The sequence below is a fragment of the Osmia lignaria genome, unplaced genomic scaffold (genome assembly GCF_051020975.1).
Source record: "Osmia lignaria lignaria isolate PbOS001 unplaced genomic scaffold, iyOsmLign1 scaffold0057, whole genome shotgun sequence".
In the NCBI taxonomy this organism is placed as follows: domain Eukaryota; kingdom Metazoa; phylum Arthropoda; class Insecta; order Hymenoptera; family Megachilidae; genus Osmia; species Osmia lignaria.
The window spans coordinates 102,501-110,000 of NW_027478198.1; positions in this window are offsets into that span (position 1 = coordinate 102,501).

Sequence of the window (7,500 nt, forward strand, 5' to 3'; positions counted from 1 at the left end):
TTTCATAAATTTTGTACCTCTTATAGAGGCCAAATATTCTCCTCCTCCTCTCATAAAGCACGAAAATCACTTTCACGCCGTGCATCCATCGTGCAAGCACGTAGACCACACACGCTGGACAATATAATAAAAGATAGCGCGGACAGTGGCATGCTATACAAATCGAGAAAGCGCGTACAGTGATCATGCTGGTCATTTTGCCACCAAATTTTATAATCTTTATCATTAGAGCGGGCCCACCAACCTCGTCTCTGTACTTTATACATTTCTCCTCCATCTGCACACACCTTTTCAAACATTAACGGAGAGAGTTCCTTGGACTTGCTTTAAATGTACATATTAGATATGTTGGAATCTCTCTCCTTTAGAAGTTTCCCCAGCCTTAAAACTTCTTTCATTTTTACTCCTCTCTCCATACTTATTTTCCTCTCTGAACGTATCAGAGAGGATTTTATTTCTGACACCTCTTGACTTTTCTTAAATTCAGGGACGTAATTTTGTTCATAATTCAGTGGACTTTTGTGTATTTTATACTTTAAATATTTCCAAACAGTCTCCCTTCTAAAAGTGATAGAACGAATTTTCGTCTAACACTACTTTCTTGGTTCAAAAATTTTATACAATCTTATAACTTTTTCAGTTTTAACAAATTTTGGTTACAGACAGTTGATGCTCAGTTTGTACAAGTATGCAACATTTATAAGTGCATACAGGTCACCAGCCTTATATTACAAGGCTCACCACATATGGGCCATTCGGTCTTAGACACCGACCCGTGGTAATGCTGTGTGGAGATTAATAATAATCCGCAACGGAAAACCGGAACGAGAATAGTCGAGAAAGTATATTCTCGAGGAGCGGTAGACTGCTTTTCAACCGAAGTCATAAAAGAGCCACACGCTCGACGCTACTCCCGACCGGTCCGAGCGAACCGAAAGTGCCTTCCTATAAATACCGAACGGCCGGCCGCTAGGTCGGCGACGCATGGGCTTACGCCCAGGCGTATGCCTGTGCAAACCGCCGTGAGAGCGTACCATCCCGCCGGCACGGTAAAACTTAGACTGAAAATATCGTCGAACATATCCTTTCATTTTATAACGTTCTATACATGAAAATTAATAAATTAACATGCAGGACATAATAAATTCACATTCTCATGTAAATCATGGGTTTAATTAATATTTTAAAAAATTTTAAAACCGCCCAGAACCGATGAGATGAAAATATTAAAACGATATTTTTGCATTTTCTTACGGTAAAACATTAACAAATAAGCGACTATAGCAATATAAAACTCCATTTGTAATTTAATTAATCAAAATTAATATTTTTTTTTGATTTTTCAGCGATCCAGAACCGATGAGACGAAAACATTAAAACGATATTTTTGCATTTTCTTACGACAAAACATTAACAAATACGAGACTATAACAATATAAAACTACATATGTAATTTAATTAATCAAAATTAATAATTTTTTTCGATTTTTCAGTGATCCAGAACCGATAAGTCGAAAATTTTAACAATCATATTTTTGCATTCTGTACCGTGGATCCATCGTTAAACGCTATTAAACTAACGTCCGTGATGGTATAAATGCAGATTTTCGCTCCGTTTAGCCAAAATAACGAACTTTAGGTGCGCTCCGAAATATTTCAAAGTCCCAGCGGCGTATTGCTTCGCCTCTTAGAACCGATTAGTCGAAAATTTTAACAATCATATTTTTGCATTCTGTACCGTGGATCGATCGTTAAACGCTATTAAACTAGCGTCCGTGATGGTATAAATGCAGATTTTCGCTCCGTTTAGCCAAAATAACGAACTTTAGGTGCGCTCCGAAATATTTCAAAGTCCCAGCGGCGTATTGCTTCGCCTCTTAGAACCGATTAGTCGAAAATTTTAACAATCATATTTTTGCATTCTGTACCGTGGATCCATCGTTAAACGCTATTAAACTAACGTCCGTGATGGTATAAATGCAGATTTTCGCTCCGTTTAGCCAAAATAACGAACTTTAGGTGCGCTCCGAAATATTTCAAAGTCCCAGCGGCGTATTGCTTCGCCTCTTAGAACCGATTAGTCGAAAATTTTAACAATCATATTTTTGCATTCTGTACCGTGGATCCATCGTTAAACGCTATTAAACTAACGTCCGTGATGGTATAAATGCAGATTTTCGCTCCGTTTAGCCAAAATAACGAACTTTAGGTGCGCTCCGAAATATTTCAAAGTCCCAGCGGCGTATTGCTTCGCCTCTTAGAACCGATTAGTCGAAAATTTTAACAATCATATTTTTGCATTCTGTACCGTGGATCGATCGTTAAACGCTATTGAACTAACGTCCGTGATGGTATAAATGCAGATTTTCGCTCCGTTTAGCCAAAATAACGAACTTTAGGTGCGCTCCGAAATATTTCAAAGTCCCAGCGGCGTATTGCTTCGCCTCTTAGAACCGATTAGTCGAAAATTTTAACAATCATATTTTTGCATTCTGTACCGTGGATCCATCGTTAAACGCTATTAAACTAACGTCCGTGATGGTATAAATGCAGATTTTCGCTCCGTTTAGCCAAAATAACGAACTTTAGGTGCGCTCCGAAATATTTCAAAGTCCCAGCGGCGTATTGCTTCGCCTCTTAGAACCGATTAGTCGAAAATTTTAACAATCATATTTTTGCAGTCTGTACCGTGGATCGATCGTTAAACGCTATTGAACTAACGTCCGTGATGGTATAAATGCAGATTTTCGCTCCGTTTAGCCAAAATAACGAACTTTAGGTGCGCTCCGAAATATTTCAAAGTCCCAGCGGCGTATTGCTTCGCCTCTTAGAACCGATTAGTCGAAAATTTTAACAATCATATTTTTGCATTCTGTACCGTGGATCCATCGTTAAACGCTATTAAACTAACGTCCGTGATGGTATAAATGCAGATTTTCGCTCCGTTTAGCCAAAATAACGAACTTTAGGTGCGCTCCGAAATATTTCAAAGTCCCAGCGGCGTATTGCTTCGCCTCTTAGAACCGATTAGTCGAAAATTTTAACAATCATATTTTTGCATTCTGTACCGTGGATCGATCGTTAAACGCTATTGAACTAACGTCCGTGATGGTATAAATGCAGATTTTCGCTCCGTTTAGCCAAAATAACGAACTTTAGGTGCGCTCCGAAATATTTCAAAGTCCCAGCGGCGTATTGCTTCGCCTCTTAGAACCGATTAGTCGAAAATTTTAACAATCATATTTTTGCATTCTGTACCGTGGATCCATCGTTAAACGCTATTAAACTAACGTCCGTGATGGTATAAATGCAGATTTTCGCTCCGTTTAGCCAAAATAACGAACTTTAGGTGCGCTCCGAAATATTTCAAAGTCCCAGCGGCGTATTGCTTCGCCTCTTAGAACCGATTAGTCGAAAATTTTAACAATCATATTTTTGCATTCTGTACCGTGGATCGATCGTTAAACGCTATTGAACTAACGTCCGTGATGGTATAAATGCAGATTTTCGCTCCGTTTAGCCAAAATAACGAACTTTAGGTGCGCTCCGAAATATTTCAAAGTCCCAGCGGCGTATTGCTTCGCCTCTTAGAACCGATTAGTCGAAAATTTTAACAATCATATTTTTGCATTCTGTACCGTGGATCCATCGTTAAACGCTATTAAACTAACGTCCGTGATGGTATAAATGCAGATTTTCGCTCCGTTTAGCCAAAATAACGAACTTTAGGTGCGCTCCGAAATATTTCAAAGTCCCAGCGGCGTATTGCTTCGCCTCTTAGAACCGATTAGTCGAAAATTTTAACAATCATATTTTTGCAGTCTGTACCGTGGATCGATCGTTAAACGCTATTGAACTAACGTCCGTGATGGTATAAATGCAGATTTTCGCTCCGTTTAGCCAAAATAACGAACTTTAGGTGCGCTCCGAAATATTTCAAAGTCCCAGCGGCGTATTGCTTCGCCTCTTAGAACCGATTAGTCGAAAATTTTAACAATCATATTTTTGCATTCTGTACCGTGGATCCATCGTTAAACGCTATTAAACTAACGTCCGTGATGGTATAAATGCAGATTTTCGCTCCGTTTAGCCAAAATAACGAACTTTAGGTGCGCTCCGAAATATTTCAAAGTCCCAGCGGCGTATTGCTTCGCCTCTTAGAACCGATTAGTCGAAAATTTTAACAATCATATTTTTGCATTCTGTACCGTGGATCGATCGTTAAACGCTATTGAACTAACGTCCGTGATGGTATAAATGCAGATTTTCGCTCCGTTTAGCCAAAATAACGAACTTTAGGTGCGCTCCGAAATATTTCAAAGTCCCAGCGGCGTATTGCTTCGCCTCTTAGAACCGATTAGTCGAAAATTTTAACAATCATATTTTTGCATTCTGTACCGTGGATCCATCGTTAAACGCTATTAAACTAACGTCCGTGATGGTATAAATGCAGATTTTCGCTCCGTTTAGCCAAAATAACGAACTTTAGGTGCGCTCCGAAATATTTCAAAGTCCCAGCGGCGTATTGCTTCGCCTCTTAGAACCGATTAGTCGAAAATTTTAACAATCATATTTTTGCATTCTGTACCGTGGATCGATCGTTAAACGCTATTGAACTAACGTCCGTGATGGTATAAATGCAGATTTTCGCTCCGTTTAGCCAAAATAACGAACTTTAGGTGCGCTCCGAAATATTTCAAAGTCCCAGCGGCGTATTGCTTCGCCTCTTAGAACCGATTAGTCGAAAATTTTAACAATCATATTTTTGCATTCTGTACCGTGGATCCATCGTTAAACGCTATTAAACTAACGTCCGTGATGGTATAAATGCAGATTTTCGCTCCGTTTAGCCAAAATAACGAACTTTAGGTGCGCTCCGAAATATTTCAAAGTCCCAGCGGCGTATTGCTTCGCCTCTTAGAACCGATTAGTCGAAAATTTTAACAATCATATTTTTGCATTCTGTACCGTGGATCGATCGTTAAACGCTATTGAACTAACGTCCGTGATGGTATAAATGCAGATTTTCGCTCCGTTTAGCCAAAATAACGAACTTTAGGTGCGCTCCGAAATATTTCAAAGTCCCAGCGGCGTATTGCTTCACCTCTTAGAACCGATTAGTCGAAAATTTTAACAATCATATTTTTGCATTCTGTACCGTGGATCCATCGTTAAACGCTATTGAACTAACGTCCGTGATGGTATAAATGCAGATTTTCGCTCCGTTTAGCCAAAATAACGAACTTTAGGTGCGCTCCGAAATATTTCAAAGTCCCAGCGGCGTATTGCTTCGCCTCTTAGAACCGATTAGTCGAAAATTTTAACAATCATATTTTTGCATTCTGTACCGTGGATCCATCGTTAAACGCTATTGAACTAACGTCCGTGATGGTATAAATGCAGATTTTCGCTCCGTTTAGCCAAAATAACGAACTTTAGGTGCGCTCCGAAATATTTCAAAGTCCCAGCGGCGTATTGCTTCGCCTCTTAGAACCGATTAGTCGAAAATTTTAACAATCATATTTTTGCATTCTGTACCGTGGATCGATCGTTAAACGCTATTGAACTAACGTCCGTGATGGTATAAATGCAGATTTTCGCTCCGTTTAGCCAAAATAACGAACTTTAGGTGCGCTCCGAAATATTTCAAAGTCCCAGCGGCGTATTGCTTCGCCTCTTAGAACCGATTAGTCGAAAATTTTAACAATCATATTTTTGCATTCTGTACCGTGGATCCATCGTTAAACGCTATTAAACTAACGTCCGTGATGGTATAAATGCAGATTTTCGCTCCGTTTAGCCAAAATAACGAACTTTAGGTGCGCTCCGAAATATTTCAAAGTCCCAGCGGCGTATTGCTTCGCCTCTTAGAACCGATTAGTCGAAAATTTTAACAATCATATTTTTGCATTCTGTACCGTGGATCCATCGTTAAACGCTATTAAACTAACGTCCGTGATGGTATAAATGCAGATTTTCGCTCCGTTTAGCCAAAATAACGAACTTTAGGTGCGCTCCGAAATATTTCAAAGTCCCAGCGGCGTATTGCTTCGCCTCTTAGAACCGATTAGTCGAAAATTTTAACAATCATATTTTTGCATTCTGTACCGTGGATCGATCGTTAAACGCTATTGAACTAACGTCCGTGATGGTATAAATGCAGATTTTCGCTCCGTTTAGCCAAAATAACGAACTTTAGGTGCGCTCCGAAATATTTCAAAGTCCCAGCGGCGTATTGCTTCGCCTCTTAGAACCGATTAGTCGAAAATTTTAACAATCATATTTTTGCATTCTGTACCGTGGATCGATCGTTAAACGCTATTGAACTAACGTCCGTGATGGTATAAATGCAGATTTTCGCTCCGTTTAGCCAAAATAACGAACTTTAGGTGCGCTCCGAAATATTTCAAAGTCCCAGCGGCGTATTGCTTCGCCTCTTAGAACCGATTAGTCGAAAATTTTAACAATCATATTTTTGCATTCTGTACCGTGGATCGATCGTTAAACGCTATTGAACTAACGTCCGTGATGGTATAAATGCAGATTTTCGCTCCGTTTAGCCAAAATAACGAACTTTAGGTGCGCTCCGAAATATTTCAAAGTCCCAGCGGCGTATTGCTTCGCCTCTTAGAACCGATTAGTCGAAAATTTTAACAATCATATTTTTGCATTCTGTACCGTGGATCCATCGTTAAACGCTATTAAACTAACGTCCGTGATGGTATAAATGCAGATTTTCGCTCCGTTTAGCCAAAATAACGAACTTTAGGTGCGCTCCGAAATATTTCAAAGTCCCAGCGGCGTATTGCTTCGCCTCTTAGAACCGATTAGTCGAAAATTTTAACAATCATATTTTTGCATTCTGTACCGTGGATCGATCGTTAAACGCTATTGAACTAACGTCCGTGATGGTATAAATGCAGATTTTCGCTCCGTTTAGCCAAAATAACGAACTTTAGGTGCGCTCCGAAATATTTCAAAGTCCCAGCGGCGTATTGCTTCGCCTCTTAGAACCGATTAGTCGAAAATTTTAACAATCATATTTTTGCATTCTGTACCGTGGATCCATCGTTAAACGCTATTAAACTAACGTCCGTGATGGTATAAATGCAGATTTTCGCTCCGTTTAGCCAAAATAACGAACTTTAGGTGCGCTCCGAAATATTTCAAAGTCCCAGCGGCGTATTGCTTCGCCTCTTAGAACCGATTAGTCGAAAATTTTAACAATCATATTTTTGCATTCTGTACCGTGGATCGATCGTTAAACGCTATTGAACTAACGTCCGTGATGGTATAAATGCAGATTTTCGCTCCGTTTAGCCAAAATAACGAACTTTAGGTGCGCTCCGAAATATTTCAAAGTCCCAGCGGCGTATTGCTTCGCCTCTTAGAACCGATTAGTCGAAAATTTTAACAATCATATTTTTGCATTCTGTACCGTGGATCCATCGTTAAACGCTATTAAACTAACGTCCGTGATGGTATAAATGCAGATTTTCG